General features: G+C 42.6%; 1 protein-coding gene across 1 annotated transcript in view; it reads right to left on the bottom strand.

The window, feature by feature from the left end:
- Window positions 1–3,681, bottom strand: part of GALNT11 (polypeptide N-acetylgalactosaminyltransferase 11) — a 56,268-nt gene extending 52,587 nt beyond the window's left edge. Inside the window, exon 1 of the mRNA XM_064505737.1 lies at window positions 3,553–3,681. The gene's annotated coding sequence lies outside the window, so the exon portion shown is untranslated. The remainder of the gene's footprint in view (window positions 1–3,552) is intronic.
- Window positions 3,682–17,960: the final 14,279 nt, after the last annotated feature.

Genomic DNA, 17,960 nt, shown 5'->3' with positions numbered 1-17,960 from the left:
TTGATTTTTGTCAAGGTAGCTTGCCCCACAGCAAAAGAGGGGTTAGAGCACACACACCTACAGTTACTGTAGCACAGCCAATAAGCTTTAATCTGTTCATCATGTCAGATCTTTAATCTCAGAAATGCATGATCTTGCACAACTACTACCGCCATAAGAGAGAAAAATAAAACAGCTCACCCGCTGTAAACTGAATTTGGAGCTAATAAAGACATCTTAGTACCTGGCTGTGAGCAGTATGGGATGGTGGGGTCTGGATTCGTCCCCAGCCTGCATACCTATGTCTTGCTGATACTACAAAACATAAAGCAGACAATATAAAATTCGGAGCTTCCCTGCATTAGGGGTCTGTAGCTAGTGTAGACAGTGGGAAAGTTGATTCACACCTGAGCACCATACTCCAGTTTGAAACCTGCAAAGTATCTGACTGCAAAAACCCCAATACTGCACATGAAAAGGTTGAGATGTATAGCATATGATTCCTGCGGAGATTTCCATCCATGCTCTGTGCTGTGGCAACACAGTCAGGTGTTTAACCTACATGCTTAAGGTACTTTCATATCTTGGTGAAGGAGTCCAGAAGCTCCTGCAATAAAATATCTGAATTTCACATTGACACAGTATCAACAGCTTCCCAATTTTCTCTTTTTTTTTTTTTTTTGTTGCAGTGTATTACTAGCTTGCAGTTTTCAGATGAAGTATTTACACTAATTATTACACAATGCTGACTCACATGAGAAACATGCTAGGCCACAGCTGAAGGATGTGGTGGAGACCATTAACTCCTTCTCAGAATGAGCAGAACAAACGCATTTAACCATATTGCTAAACATTGGTTTAACATCCAAAGTCTTTGTACTGACAGTACTTTATACAATAGCACAGTAGCTGCAACAGCAGATGCATTCATCTCCACGTGTTTTGAAAATACATTTTTTAGTTTAGGGATACATGGAAACAGTAGCATTGTCCAGCTCCACAGAGCTAGTTAGAAAGTTGATAAACTCAATTGCCACAGAAAGGAATGGTTATACTTTTTCAAAATTTGACCTTGTCCCTTCAGCTGTAGGTCTCTTCTTACTTTTCTGCTTTAGTAATCAGCCCAGCTGCCATACTGCTAAACTCAGCCTGCCAGCTGCTCAGTCCCTGCAATCTTTTTACAGTACCTTCCAAGGTAACACAATTAAAGTACGATCCTCTCTCTGTTCTTTTCACCCCCGAGTATCCTATTCTTCCTTGCTGGAAGATCTGCAATTCCCATTGTTATTGTCTGCTCAGTTACTTCGAATCATCTCAGCCCAGTTTGCCCTGCTCTACAAACATGTCCTCTAATTAAAGCTTTTGTTTCTTTAGCATTTACTATCAGTCTACAGCATTTACTACAAGTCTATACTTATCAGCATAGACAAATTTCTAGCAATTCACCTTTACTTCCCTAACTCTGCTGTTTTGGGGCTGTCTTCCTCCTAAACGGCTTGAATCTCACCTACTGTTGTTTTACGTCACTATAAAAATGGTGATCGGATCCACCCATTCTCATAAACTGCTGTTACACAGTAGCTGATCAGGAACTCTTTCCAGTTTTATCCCTATGCATAATGGAGTATTGATTTGCCTCCTCTGAAACAAAATGATTAGATAGTGAAAGACAGGCAAGAGACCCCAAAATCTGCAGTCAGAATCTCTTAACTCAGAACACGTATCACATAGCCTGCTGGCTTCCTCATCTGAGGCTGAGAGATGAAGGCTCATTAGAGCTGCAGTGTTATTTCTTTTCTTCCCTGCTGCAGAAGAGCTCCTAAAGCTCTGCAGGAGCTTATCTTACCCAGAGATGAGGGAAAGACTATGCAGAAGGCATGCAGTTCTTCGGAGACAGTTACGCTGGGGGAGGCCAATGGCTCGTTAATCAAAAGCCTCTTATCTGAAGCCACCTGGACTTTCATGCTGCTCTAAAACTAGGTCTGGGAATCTCAAATGGATTATTTCACATATGCAGAGGCTCCCTGTGGGGGAGCAGGGCAGAAACACACTGCCAGGGAGAGGTTGGTACCACCCTTTGTCGGGCACACTTGAATCAGCTTAAGCTAATCAGAGATCTCTGGGAGCAGGTTTTTATTAAGATGGGATCCATACTGGGGGGGAGAAGCAGATGCTAGATCAGAAAGTATTCAAAAACATTAAAGGGCACTTACAGATTACTCTTTCTACAGAAGGACAGGAGAGATCTTATATTGAAATACGTTTTCCAGAAAAACAAGCATATTAGTGAGTAGCAGAACACCGATGATCCTGCCCACCTGCATAATTATTGCACTGGCATTAAGAGATTGCAGCACTCCCTCAAAGAGAAAGCACTACTCCAAATACACTAGGCAGAATGGATAAAGCACAGATCACCTACAGAGCAGCAAAGCCAAGTCATGAGATTTTTTTTGGGGGGGGGGGGGGGAACGGGGGGGAATAGGGGCTGCACTTTATATTTGGTTATAAAATAGAGTCCAGTAAGGTCTACTGCAGCTGTCCTGTAATTGATATTGAAAAGACAACTCAGAAGAGATGCTGTACTAAACAGCGCTAGTGTTTTAATTAGTGTCAGAGGCAGTTTTAAGCTTGGTATCTATGGAGAAGTGACCGAAGGCGAAGTGGCTCTCTGGAGGGGCAGCTTCTGATGCCGTGTTTGCTCCCAGGGCCAGACCACAGCGGGGAAGTCAGACCTGCTAAGCCCCTGCTACCGGCAGCACTGAGCTTTCGGTTGCTTGCTCCACTCAGGCTGCCCTCACGCAAACGAGGGACCAAAGACCCTCCTGTCGCCTCGCAAATAACTCGGGAGACTATTAAGTTGCTATCAGCGTTTTCAGCTGCAGCCATCCCTACAAGCTTTAACACACACCAGAAAAATATAACAAAAAAGCCACATGGCAGCGGGAGCTCGCTGGAAGGGCTGGAAGCCAGCCACGTTAAATAACGCGTATTGGCAAAGAGGAAAAGAGAGCCTCGATGCTGCAATCTCTATACTGAAAACCACAGGACCAAAAAAAAAAAAAGAAAAAAAAAAAGGAGAAACGATTTAAAAGTAAGTTTTCCAGTCACAAAGCTTCAACACGGAGACAAGCCGCTGCCCAGCTCTGCCCTCCGAGGGAATCAATGAGAGGGGCAGCGGCAGCAGGAATTAAGTTCAGGGCTCCGCGCCGCCGGGGCTCGCAGCCCGCCCGCCGCCCCTCCGCGGTGCCGTTAAACCGACGCCCCTCACCGCGCTGAGGCCGAGAGCGAAACAAGCCCGAGCGCCCCGCTCCGCGCCCACAGCCACGAGGGGGGAAACCCTCCCGCGGAGCCGTCCCAGGCGCGGGCGGCACGCAGTAACTTCGGCCGCCCCCGGGAGCGACCGGCCGAGCCGCGGCCCCCCGGGCAGGCGGGGTAACGGTCGGGGCCGCCCTCGCGCCGCCGCCTCGGCCCCCCGGGGCAGGCCGCGTAACGGTCGGGGCCGCCCTCGCGCCGCTGCTGCCGCCGCCGCCACCCCCGTCCCTCGCACCGCCACTGGCCCCCCGCACTCACCGCGGCGGCGGCCGGCGGGACGCGGCGGCGGCGGCATCGCCCTCCGCCCGCCCCGTGCCCTCAGCGGCGGCGGCGGCGGCGCGCACCGCCCGCGGACGCGCGGCGGCGCCACGTGACCGCCCCTCCCCCTCCCGTGCCGCGCGCGGGCCGGCGGCGCCACGTGACGCGGCCGGGGCGCGGCCGCCATGACAGGCGGGGCAGGGCCGGGCCGAGAAGATGGCGGCAGCTGCGGGGAGGGAGCGGTGGGGTTGTGGGGTTGCGGCTCGGGTGCTTGTGCTGAGCGCTGCCCGGCCAGGAAACACAGCGGGGACTCAGGGCTGGAGGGAGGCTGGAGGTGCAGCCCTCAAAACCCACCCCAGGCCTGGTTGTGCCTCTCACCAGCACACCAGGCACCCTGCGACCCTAGCACCAAGTCAAGGCCACTGGGAGCTCCCCGCCTTGTCCCCCTCTCTGAAGGCTAAAGCCCTCCCCAGTCCTTCAGGGAGGTGCATGCTTTGGGCTTCATGGTCTTAAATGTCTCCTGAAAGTACCTGGGCTATGGCTTTGCAGGGGAGAAAAGCGAAGAGGTCTGTGGAGGTCAGGACAACAGGGGATGTCTGGGCCGACTAGTGGGGTCTTCTCCTTGGCGTGTGTGAGGCTGGTCTGCTCCCCTGCTTTAGGGGATACAGCCACCCATCTGACAGCAGCAGGTATCCTAACAGAGCATGTGCAGCTGCTCCTTTGGAAGCAATCCCACTTTGTGCAAGTAATAAAATGCTATTTCAGCTGGGAAGAAATAATGAGTTCATACAGGTTGGTGGGTTAGGTGCTTGGAAGGGAAGGGCCTGAAATCTGCCTTTAGTAAGATTATTTTCACTCTTCTGTTGGCCCAGTGATTATTCATTGCTTGCATAATGGAGCGGTTGAGTGGAGGGGGGAGATAGCTGAGAGAAGTCTGCCATCTAAAACACCTAACATATCCTAAAATAACCTAAGCTTGGCAGTTATCACATACCTCTAGAAGCAAGAGTTTACATCCTCTTGGATAGGGAAGTTGAACCAGCAGGTTTTTCATATCCAGAATAAGTAATCCAACCATTGGCTTTTTAGGCAAAAGGGTGGTGGAGTAGCTTCTCCACTGACGAGGCTTTGTGCAGAACCCGACTTGGTGGATGTCCTTTGAGGGGTGAAACTGGGAGATGTTGGTTGGGTGAATCCTTAGGAATAGACTTAGTGCCAGACTTGCTCAGCACTGTCAAGACTGAGTGGTTTCTTGAGCTTACCCAGATGCAGAACTTGAGCTGCTTGCAGTGTTTGATAGCTGCTGAGTGAGACTTTGAGGATGGCAGATTTTATTTTAGTAAAGTGGAAATTAAGCAGAGCTGACACACCTGAGTTCGTTCTTTGGTGTGTATTGCCCCGGTATCCAGAGATTATGGCAAGGTGCTTTATAGTAACATGAACAGAGGAGAAGGCAACTTGTCAGAAAAGCTGTAGCTTTAAAGCATTAACGCATAGAGGCCAAAAAGCCACTACATAATCGGAAGCTACAGTAATAGGAGAAGGAGTGACAGTCCATGGAGGAGTTAGCAGGCAGATGACAAGGAGGTTGTGGGGATCAAGATGAAAGTAACGTGCAGTTACATGAGATAGTCACATAGTCAGCATCCCCATCAGCCAGCTTTTCATAATTCCTATTTTATAATGCCTAATATACAGCTTTGATCTCTCATTCATAATAATTCAGCCTGAGGATTGAAGGTATGTATTAAGCTCTTTCAGGTAAAAGCAGACTTAACATATACACTGTCTGCTTTCTGCAGAACTATTATCCCTGTAGTTCTTCTAATTTGGCCAGTTCTTGCCTACCTTGTAATTTCAGGTATTTCAACTACCCAAGTAGCCATTTCAGTTCTTATTACATTAAGAGTTTCCCTGATGCCTGGATTATTATTTTATTAATGGAACTAATAAATTGCTAGCAGCAGCATTCACTGTAAGATCTTTTAAGAGACAACCATTTCATTTCTCGAAATCCCTGATAATGATAATCTTCCCAGCCAATTGTTTAATATACTCTACAATGGCTCGTTAATTTTAACTAATTCACTGATTTCCCATGTGCTCACACCAAGGGAGGAAAATTCATACAAAAATGCTGGCAAAACTAGTAACCCAAACTAATCCTCTGTCAGTATGGATTGTGGTCAGAATTTGGGGTCCATATGTACTGAACTACAGGAAATTTATTTATACACCATTCGTGTTCTTGACATGTCGTGGACATCTTGGGCACAGAAATTTTACAAGAGAAATGACACTGAGCTACAAGTGATATTCTGTAATCCCATCTCATTTGTTGGATTGACTCTTCCCATCACTTCATGAAAAGGGAGAGGAACACCTTCAAACAGAATTAATACGTATTATTCTTTTAAAGCCAAATTATTTAGAACAAGTTTCTCTAGTTAACATGTAGAGCAGTTGACTGGCTGTGATAGAGAAGTCTGGAGGAAACTCTGACTGTTCTTTCCATAACTGGGTGAAACTGAATTTGTTAGAGTGATTTCCTTTCATAATAGTTTGCCTAGGGGCAGTCCATGACTGAAAACAGTCTGAAGATCCCCTAGGAGAAAGAATTTCTATACAATTAGTTTTGAATGGGGTGAATAAACCTTTCCAGGAGGTGGGCATCTCATTTGGAGTACCTGAGGAAACCAGATGTTTATCTGATTGTTCTCCAGATGCTCCTTCCTACTCTTACTTTTTGCTGCATATCATTTATGCTTTTTTTTGCCTGCTTTCCAGAAGAGAGAAGGTTGTATGACAACACAGAATAAGTGTTTGGGTTTATCTGATCTGCTCTCCCTTCTCAAACACTTTTGAGCTCTTGGGCCATTTTCAACAAATTTGACAGCAGTGGAGATCTCAAGGAGATTATATTCCTAATAGCTTTGCAAAAATAGGTACCTGGAAAGAAGAGAAAGACTTACCCACTGCCAAGGAAAAGCCTGTAGAGCAAGTTCATCCCACATACTCTTAAATTCATTGGGAGCACTCAGGAAACAAACTGTGGAGCTGTTGTGGCTAGTTCGTTGAAAACATCAGCTCTGTGCACTGTAGTAGGTGACAAGGCAAAAAGAATGTTAGGAATTTTAGGATAGGCATAAAGAACGCAGCAGGGTTGCACAGTCTGAATATTGTGTGAAATTCTCCCTAAAATATCAAGAAAAGTACAGAGAAAAGCAGCAAGCTGGTCAGAGGTATGGAATTGCTTCCTTAGAAAAAAGGTTAAATAAAGTACGACAGTTTAGCTTGGAAAAGGACTATGGAGGAATATGATCGTGGTATAAAAATCTGTTGTCATAGAGAAGGTGAATTCTCTGTTTCTTGTAACATGAGACTTAGGTGATCTGAGCAGAAATTTCAGGCCGTAAATTTAAAGAAACAAAAGGAAGAATGTTTTCCCTTGAGTTAAAATTGTAAGTGGCTGCAATATATTGTGGAGGCCAAAAGTATAAATGCATTCATAAGTGGATTAGAAATGGCAATGGAAAAAATGTCCATTGAGGCATGTTAAACATAACGCTAATGCAACTGCCAGCTCAGGAAATCTCCAAATAAAGAGGTGGATTCAGCTAGCAGATTAAGACACCTAAATTTAGGTTTCTATGTGTAGGTGTCTCCATGTGAACCAGATGTCTAAGCTCCCATTATACTCAGTGAAGTTCCAGTGTGGGATTTAGTTACATAAACGTAGGCATCTAGGGACATGTAAGCATTGTGGAGTTTCCTACCTAGCCTCCAGCTCCTGCTCCCAAAAGGTACAGGTTTCCTAAAAATCCTTTCACATCTGTCAGTCCCATGTAGGAGTCTTTGATACCCCAGACCATTATAATGATCGGTAAGCACCTAGGGTTAGGTAGCTGAACCCTGCTCATAGTTGATAGAGCAAGCCATTCAGATTGCCTTGAAGTAGATACACTGCTCTACTTTTGGTCAGCTGAATAACTCTCTATACTCCATTAACTTTATTGAGTAGTTCTCCATTGATTGTAATAGAAATTTAGTAAATCAACTCAGATGAAGTCACCTATGTGGGATAAGTTCAATCTAGGTGTCAATCTGCAGGCTGTCTCCCACCACAAGCATCAGAAATTTGAGATTGTACCAAGCTGTACCATAGTTTTTTATGCTTTTTCCTTAAGTTTCCTTGGCTAGTTGGACCACTGAGTAGATTCAGTTGGGACTGATTTAGGGGAAGAAGATAGGAGATGATATAACTAGGTACTGTGGTTACCCACAAGATACCTGATGGATAAGAATTCGGGGACATCTACAGATATTGCTCATGAAGCCACCAGAATGGACAAACCACTAAGCCATTAGATCCTGTAACTGAGGGGATATTTTACACAAAGTTGAATCAAAACTAATTTTTAAATGACAAGCTTTACACCTTCTATGAATAAAACAAGTTTCATCTTGTTAGAGTAGCAGAACTTGCCTAAAGGGAATTTAGGCTAAGATTCAGGCTAAAAAAATTAGAAGGAAGGTAAGATGATAATTAGATGACTTTTGGATATCAGAATCAACTTTCTCCTCAATCTCTTGCACTTAAAATTGTACACATTTTTTATCTGGATAAAGGAAATTTTCAGTACTAATGCTCTGCTCTTGGGCTGGTGAAAATTTTAACAGAACGAGTATTAAAACAACTTCTCAGCAAGTTCTGACTTAATTTTTTTGATTTTTTTAAAACAAGCTATGGAGGACGGTTTATGCTTTTAATCCTGTATTGGTCACCACTTGTGCAAGTTCAACATCGTTCCCTTTTGATGTTTATCGCCAGAATGTCTTAATAGTACAATACATAATAAAAACTCCTTCTTCAACATCACTGCTATTAACAGAGCATCTGTATCTCCCAGATGTACTGCTCTTCAGTGTGAAGCAGAGACAAGAGCAATGGACAGGCTCTCCTCCTTTATCCCATGCATGAGGCATAGATAAGATCTACCAACCAGCTAAACATATTAACAAGGTTATTTAATCCACATTAATGAAGCAAGAAAGAAGTTGTGGGGTAGCATGACAAGCCTACAAATGTGCAGGAACATGAGGAAGAAGCCAGATGCATGAGTCACAGTCTGTGCTTGAGAGAATTCACAGGCCTATGGATCTTTCCTTGTATTGTCTCAACAAGGAATTATAGTACTGAGCATGCTAACCCGTGTTATTTTCCTGTACTTCTCACACCTCTCTTAATATTTTCTGTGGAGTGTCTCCAAAACTGTGGAAAATTGTGTTTTAGGTATGAAGTGTTGCTGACAAAATTCCATCTGTTTTTTGTATTTACAAGTTCCCACTCTTAAGATCTGGGAATGAGATGCTAGATTTTCTGTCGTTTCTTTTTATTGAAATAAAACATTCCTTGGAATCTGTAGCGGGAGGTAATTAGCTAAATATTCTGTCCAGAGTTGCTCAACTGTGCTCAGATCACTTCACAGACTTGGGGTCTGGGCCAGCCTGGGCTGATTTCTGTTCCACTTTGGACTGTTTTACAAAGCTTTGACCGTGAAAACAATCACATAAAGCCCAGAAATCTCATCACTGAATTGGCTTTTTCTCACAGAGTTTTATAACTCTACCAGAAATTTCTTTCTGTTTTTGCTTCTACTCTCTGAAAAGAAGAAGAAAAAATAAGTTTATTTGCAAAGGAGATCAGTCTCATTATCTTCTTTTTACAGATGTGGAAGTTAAAGCACACAAGGATGAAATTGTTTGTTCCAGGTCATCCAACAGATCAGCGTCAGAGAGGAAAAACAGAAACAAGCCCTTCAGCGCTTGTTCTGTTGCATCACTCTGCCTTCCTGTTATGATGAAAATGTCTGAAATGCAACTTTCATAGGTAAGTGCATGAGAAAGGAGAGAATCAGAGTTCTTAAAGCCTGGAAACCAAAAACTTTAGAAATGTCACATAAATGGAGGTTAGATATGGTTCAAATTGAGATGAGGACTCTACTTCCTGAGTTGTGGCACTTCTGTTGTACTGATATTTTTTTGGTAAATCTTCCTCACAGCTGGTGTAAATGTCCCAGTATCTTTCATCAAAAGACACCTTAGCCTTAACCCCCATACCTATTGTAGAATGGGATGCTGACCTTTAATTTTTTTCATACTGAAGTTTAATTTTCTCCATTCTCAAGAATAGAGCTTTCACTTTCCTGGCACCAACAAAAACATAAAAAAGAAGTATGTGTAACAAGCAAAGGATAATTATACCGTAATATTCATAGCCTCATTTTAGCTCTGTCCTTCCCCTTCGTTTTACAGAATTATTCTGGTTCATAACAAATGGGGGGCAGTTCTTGTTTTTCGGTAGCAAATTTAGTGTCTCTTGTAATCCTAGAATCATAGGGCTGCAAATGGTGAACTGGTCTATAACCTCCCTTCCCCCCCACCCCCGACCACAGTCTGTCATTCCTGGCAGCTGTTTGTGTAACCCATCCTAAAAAATCTTCAGAATTGGTCACTTCACAATCTTCATGAACCACCGGACAACCATCTAGAAACCGCTACCCTAGATCATTCTTCTTCTTCGGAGGCCTGAGGTATATTAGCAATATAACTCATGTTTGTATTATTTTCAAAGGAAAATATGTGAAATTCAGTGGTAACTGTGTTTCCTATCTTATTATGCATATGTGAGAAACTGAAGAGAAATTATATTCTTACAGCTAGGAAAGCAAGAATTAGGAGACATGACTGTCTCTCAGGCTTCCTCTGTAAGTCTGGGTTTATTGCCTCATAACTGCATTTCTCATATACAGTATGTCGATAAGATTCATACCCCTACATCCCGTGTCTATTTGATCTATTTAGATTAGAAGCAGTGGTGGCCAAACACAGTTACTTATGGGACAATTATGTATCACTAAGAACAAGGGCACCTGATCCCTCCTGGGATTTGTAGGCACTAGGTCAGTACAAAACAAAACAGAAAATCCTCCTCAGTCACATACTCTTCATTGTATTACTAACTTGCAGTTTTTCCGGAAAATGTGCTATGAGATGCTGTCAAAAGCAGTGTCTCTAAAATGTAAGTTTTGTAAATGCCCTAAGCTTGAATTCAATAAATGATGACAACAAATTAGAAGATAAGTGTTCTGGTTGGTCTATACAGAATGCAAGAGCAGTACAGTTACTTCTTGTAAATTTACTCATTATTTTATCATGAACAAATTACATTTGATTAAAAAGCTCAAGGTAATTTGGGGGACTATTAAAAAGCCCTCATGTAAATAACGTGACCTTTATGTTAATGATTTTAGTGAAGGATTATCGGGCAATTAAATGAATGACTTGAGGAATCTTAAAATGTCAAATTCTGAAAGAAGTTTTACAGCGTGAGGAAAATGGTTGAACTGGAAGAAGAACGCTGCTGAAAGCTGCGCTAGGCAGACGCTGTGCTTGACAAGGGAGAGCACGGTGTTCTGTGCAAGTGGCGAGGTGCCCCCTGGCGTTACAAGGCTCAGCTGTTCATCTGTTGAGGCGTGATACGTGGTCAGAGCAGGAACAACACTGGAAGCGTTGACAGAGGATAAGAAAGTGTAAACAGTACACAGAACCTACAGAGAGCTGCAGGGATGGAGAAGGGGGGATTAGTAACAATGCCATTTATGATCTAATTGGCATTTACAAGAAGCAGAATTAGCCTAAGGCTTCTCAGCTGGGTAGGTAACATTTTTGATAGCAGGAGTTAGGGGATGCTGGGTGAAGGGCAAGGAGAGGTCACAGGGAAAGGAGATAGCAGCATTTCAGGGAGGCTGGAAGAGAGGCTTGAAGAGGTTGCAGGAGGCTCTGGAGACTCTCAGGGAGAGGAGTCTCTTCCTTCACCTAGCTGTCTCCCCCATACCACCTTGAGAATTATGGGATTCCCACACCTGCCCTTCCAGCCATGTCTCAACTCCGATCCCTGCAAACAACAAGGCACCCTGTCTTCCTCTTCCTACAGCAGTTTCTACTCACTTGGGGCTACTGAGAAGAGGAAAGAGAAGCAAGGAGAGAACAACAGAAAAGGGACTATTGCAGCAAAGGGAAAGGAAAGAAGAGAAGGTGCAGAGCCAAAGAGGAGGGCCTTTGGGGGCAAGGTTTTCTGTTCCTGCTATTACTGGGGTCAACCAGAACTGCTCCCAAGAGTCTTCACTCTAAAAGTAGTGCCTGCTTCCCTTTCTTTCAGAGGTACTAGTGGTTATGCACGCAGAAGGCAAATATGGCCTGTGTGGCTTGATATTTCTGAGCAGTCCAGAGCCATGAGGAGAATCCCTGTTTCTCAGATAGCAATAACCTAACTACTGGACACACTCATACCAAGAGCCCTATTTTTCAGGTAGACCTCTATGTATTCAAGCCATGTGCAGACATTTAAGTAGAAATGCATGAAAATATCACTTGTTAAAGAAATGCTAATCTATTGAGTAGTAGTACCTTGAAAACTGAGATAAAAAAATCAAAAGTGAAAATAAAACATTTTCCAGATGTCAGATTATGTGGTTGGCTTAAGGAGGATTTAGAAGAGTCAGGATTTTCTTGGAAGAGTCTTGTCAAGGAAGATGGAAGAAGAAAACTCTAATGAGGATGAGATAAAGTAGAATGTTGTTCAGGCCTGTTCATTAGTATTGCTCTTCACCAGCCTTAAGTGGCAGTTCTAGATGCTAGCAAGCGGTTCTGTGGAGCTGCATTCTCTGGGACTCTTCTGGAAATAAATTGTGTGGAACTAAAACTGTATAGGCAAGTTCAGAATCAAAAGCATGTGATTCTAAGTTTCAGAGGGGAATTCCCACACTATAACATAGCTATAACTTGATATTTAGTATTTGCAGCTCGTCTTCAAATGACAAAATAAAACATGGTTGCTGGTTCATTCAAGCAGGAAAAAAGAGTATTACAAGTTATTTTCAATACTTTCTGTATACCAAATCTCTGCCCCTTTTGCATGTCCTTATGACAGAAAAAAGGGCGTGTCTCATGGTATCAGTAAATATCAATGGTTTAGCCAGGTGGCTGGTTTTGGTGTCTACAGGTTCGCTTTTATATGGCAGTATTGTGGAGATTAATCACTTACAAAGGTTTTGGTTCTCTTGTGGATTAGAGGAGTGAGGACAGGGAAATGAGGACAAGTCCCTTCGAACAGATCAGTATTGACTGTAGCAAAACTTGCAGCACTTCATTGTGTAAAATTTTATTGTAAACCAAACAGTACTAGTGTTGTTATAGCCCCAGCTGTCAAAAGAAATAAGGTAAGAATTTTGGCTATGAAAGCCTCAAGCCCTTGTGGTCATAGGAATAAAACCTTGAAAATTTGAAACGTACATGAGATCCAACAAAAGTCAAATTAGGAAAAAAACTAAATTAAATCTCCTCTAGTGTTTTTGAATAAAGCCATTCTTCTGATTTTATGGACAGCAGCTCCTATTTTCCTAGTACTCCGGCTGGTAATACTGAGTTTGAGTCCCAAATATGTCTTCTGGCACTGTACCAATTTGGGTTAAACCAAAATATATTATCCCTTCTCTTAAATGCAAGCTTCTGCTTTACTATATTATGGAGCCATATTATCTGTGAGTTGCAAAATAGTGCCAGATGGTGAATGTATGTTGGCTGGAGTTTGCAGTCTCTCTCGGCTTGCCACATGTTTCACCACTTGGAAGCTTCTAAATTACATTGTTCAGTTATTTGTCCCCTTAGCTGAATATTGCTTGTCTTTCATTTTCTGATTTCATGCAGTTCTTCATGCTCTCACTAGGTGGGTCCCCACAACAGTACAGTGAGTAAGCAATTTGTTGAATAGCCTGACATGTTTGGGGAAATGTATGCCCCCGGACAGTTTTATTACCACTTTATTTGGCAGAAGTTCGCTGTGTGACATGTTTTGATGTACAATTTAGTGATTTTGAAAACTGAGTGTTGGGAAGTTGTTTTAAAGGGCCTGGATTTGGGGATCTTCCTAGGACTATTCCATTTCTAAGCTAGCCTATTTCAATTGGGGTTTTAAACAGATGTGCTTTTCTTGTAGCCAGTTCTATATCGTCGTATCAAGCTTTGCAATTATTTTACCTTTCAAAAGATGATGCGAAGCTGGTTGGTCTCCAACATCACATATATTCCTCCTTTCCAAAATCACAAGTAGGCCAGCGTATCTTTAATGTTTTGTGACTTTCCATGCTAATCAAAACAAAAAAAATCTCTATCTTTTTCCATGTATTTACTGACTACACAAGAAATAGAAAAAAAGAAAGATTTTTCAGCTAAAATCTTCAGAACCTGTCTTTCTAAGTACAAGTGCTTTGTGTGAGTGTGTACTTAGATTTGAAAGATTAGTCCACTAAACCTGACCAAAGCAAGACCCAAACACAAAACTTCTGACGTAGTACTCCCTATCTCCATAGTACTCCCATGAAGAAGATGAAGGAAAAAATGTCAGAGACTAGCCATGTTTCTTAATGTCCTATTAGAAAGCCAACCTAATAAATGGTTGGTAGCATGAGAGGTACACATACATAGAACTTGAGCCCTTTGTGATGCCCCCCTCCAAGTGTCTGAATATGATCCTTGCCTGGGCAGAGCACCCATTTGTCACATGGACCTGGGAGAAAGCTGCAAGTGGGGAACCGAGCAGCTATTCACCCTGTTAATTTTTGGTTAGAACTGTATGGTCTGTAAAAGTCATGGTGCTCTGAGCGAGGAGACATGTAGTTTCTTTACTGTCTCAAGTTATATCTTCATCCTGCCAAGGAGGAGGATCAGTTAACCTGCAGAAAGCTCTATACTGCCATGTCTAGGCTGTTTCTGACATTCAAGGTTGAACACTTACAGCTAGCTCTCTCTTTATAGTGTAGTCTGTAATGTTGATTTAATCTTAGACTAATAAGTGTTACCTGAGGGGTCTTGTCAGATGCCTTTTAATGACCACTTCTCATATCTTGGCATGTGGAGAAATTAAATCAAAACAGCCTACCTTATGTATTTCAATTATTGTGAGGTTTGGTTTTGTTTTTTCTTCTTCCCTCTCTTATCCAGGCTCATTAAGTAAATCTATTTCATCTGCTTATTTGACATGGAACTCACATAGAAGTCATTGCACATTACAGTGCAAATTTTGGTGGAACTAGGGATTTTGTTTCATATGATCTACATTTAGAGGTCAATGAAAGGTTTAGAAAACTTTTGCAATATGTGTTATGAAGATAAGCTGAAAACTAATGTTGATTGTTTTCCTACTCAGTGATCAACTTGCATTAAATAAAACTGATATTCGTTACTGAAAATACTTAAAGCTCAGATAATATTGGTCAGTCAAATAATTTATTAGTGCAAGGCAAGACAAAGGCTGTCACAATTTACGGAGTTACGGTAGTACTTCATGTCAGAGCTCTGGCTCAAAATGGATCCTCAACAGTAGCTATAACATCTGATTTCCTTGTTTAACAAGTAGGTAGGTAGAATTTGTGTTTTACCTAAGCCAGTATTAATGATCTTCTTATCTCCATTTTGAAGACTGTATTTTTTCTATATTCTTTTAGTTTACTTATGTCTCTAACTGATGGTTATGAGCTCCAATAATTATCTCTTCATTATCATCCTACTATCAGTCGCAGTCTCCGTTCTTCAGCTCTGGACCAACTCTACATTTAGGCTGAGTGCATATGCTCTAGGAATCCAGGGCAATGAATTCCAGTGAAACCTTGGTTCAGATTTGGGAAGTTCTTATGTATCCGAGCTTGGAGACTTGATCTGGGGGGGATCTCATGCTTTCCTGCATGAGAGTGACCATTCTGCTTCCCTGGGAAATTACACAAAGTATAGTGGGAGTGTTCATCATTTCTACTTGCAGAGTTTAAAACCACAAAGACAGACATACTATATGAGGTTGGTCTGCTCACACTTGTCTGGCACTATCATTTCCTCTGGGAAAATGGCAAGAGCAAATAGCAACTTGCCTGATTGCATGTAGGCGTGATCCTCCTGAGAACATATAATTTGGCACCATGTGCGAGTGAAGTTCAAATATCCTCAAACTATGAGTTGTTGACAACATCTCTCAGAATAGACGTATAAACTACTTAAAGAAGTTTTGGTGCTGTCTTATCTCAACATTACCTTCAGAAACTGTAATTGTTCCCAAATTACTCAGTCACCCTCAAATGTGCTTACAGCAGAGAAGGTTAGCCACTTCACCTTTGCATCTGCACCTCTGTAGGCAGAGGATAGCAAAACTTACCAACCTCATCATGACCCAGGGAAATGCAAAACACACTTAAACTTTCATGTGCATGATGAATGCTTATGTATTACTGCCCCACAGTGGCTGTGTTTACAACAGGTATAATTCTGACAGTAATGGTAAATAATAAAATATCTGACATTTCAAATAATAGAAATTACTCAGCCAGATTATTAGCTGTGGGAAATGGGCATTACATTCAAACTGATTCCATTTTACACTTAGGATTTTGAATGAGAGTGGCATAGCTGGTGGTGTCACCCCTATATTACTGTTGACAGACCTGTCTCCCCTTTCTAGGAGGTTGAATAGAAGTGCCAAGTATCACTCATGAATTCAGGAGGAGGTAAACATACAGACTTCCAAGGCCCCTCAAGACTGAGAGTCAGCAAGCAAACTTTGGCTGCAACACAGAATATTTGAGAGTTGTTAATAAAGAGGATTAAGATGGTAGGGATCCTCTGGGCTACAGCAGGATTTAACAAATGCCTGTGAGTGTGATGTTCACTAGGACTCCAAGGCAAAGCTCCACTGTAACTTGGAATCCACAGAGGAGAAGAGAAAGCAGTCCAGGATCATGTTGCTCACCTGATTGCAAAGGGCCCTGTTTTCAGCACTGCCCCCAGGGCTTTACCTGATCTATCCAAACAGAAGATGTCTGCCCTTCCCACCCTGCAATCATTCATACATAAACAACCTCTAAATAGTTTTCTGACTGTTCTGCCAGTTTCAGCTCTTGTTGCTTATTCAGTGCCTGCTCTCCTGCCAAAACAACAAACTGAGCTCGTGTGGGTTGTGGTTGAGGGCAGAGACAGGCAGCAGCGGTCTGTGCGTTTCCTTTGTTTTTCACGTTTCTGTTTGGCCTTTCCTTGGTTGGAAGCCAAGGGATAGATCATTGCTGGTTCCATCATGATACAGAAGGAGCAGACATCACTTTTCAAACAATGACAGCTTTATGAAGCTTAACCATCTCAGCCAAAATCTTGATGCTATCATCAGACATGCCTTTCTTCCCAGTCCCTGCAGGTGACTGCAGCTGGCAGTAGATCTTCGATAGTCAGATTCTGTATGTTATCTCTGCTGGACCAAGCCTTTAAATAATTGGATAGGAAGATCTGGGAAGCAGATAGGCTATTTCAAGGCATAAATAATGTAGTGCTGAGTGCTGCAGAGAATGTTTATTTAATTTAGTTCAGTTTGGTTCAAACTTGGTCATCTGGTTTGGCTTCCAACCAGGATTTCTGGAGACGTATGTTCAATTTCTTCTTAGATCACTGGTAGTCATATACAGATCACTTCTCACTCCATTCCTCAGCTGTGCAATGGGAATGGTAAAGTGTCCCCACTTGCAGGGAAGGGAGATAGGAGTAACAGAAAGTAAATGTATATTAGTTTGTGAGATTTTCTGATTTTCTAATCATAGGGATCCCTATAACTAAACCACATGACTGAAATGGCAGCAGTAATTGCTGCTAACAGCAGAGAAATGTGAAGAATGTTACAGTGTCATCATATCATGTCATATAACAGTGAAATCCATCCGTGTAAAGAAAGCCATTGTAGACCAGGCAAAGTAAAAACTATTTAAGCACTCAGAGTTGAAGTGGAACTTAAGTTTTGGGCACTCTATCTGACAATTTCACCATGATGGTTTAAAGAAGTTTAGTTCTTCAGTTTGCTTGCTGTCACTGTGATGATTACTCAGAGCTTCTTTTTAGGCCACAAGGTGATTCTGGTAGTGATCAGCTTCACATTTTAATCTGCACATATTAGCCCAGGGCTATTTCTTTGCTTCCAACACACCAAAAGTATTTAGCTAAACAAAAAAAACCCCGCCAAAAATGTACACACATTCCTGTTTGCCTTTTTTGTTTCCCCACCCTTTTTTTACAAAAGGGCAATTGCAACTACCTGGCCTTTTCTGGAATGCAATCTGGGAGGTGCTTTCATTTTGCTGTGTAAGGAGGAGCGCAGGACTCTCGCAGTGACAGCATCCTGCCAGCTCGCAGTGCTACCAGCGTATCAGCAATGCTGATCAGTCTGAGGGCTATGCGTTCCCTAACAGCTAGGGATCAGAGAGTGTAAAGAAGCATTTGACAACTTGACCTATGGCATTTTTAGGACATCTGCTCATTTCCCAGAA

Source organism: Dromaius novaehollandiae, chromosome 2 (genome assembly GCF_036370855.1).
Source record: "Dromaius novaehollandiae isolate bDroNov1 chromosome 2, bDroNov1.hap1, whole genome shotgun sequence".
Lineage (NCBI taxonomy): Eukaryota > Metazoa > Chordata > Aves > Casuariiformes > Dromaiidae > Dromaius > Dromaius novaehollandiae.
The sequence above is the reverse complement of the archived record's forward strand: the minus strand, read 5'-3'. Positions and strand labels throughout refer to the sequence as shown.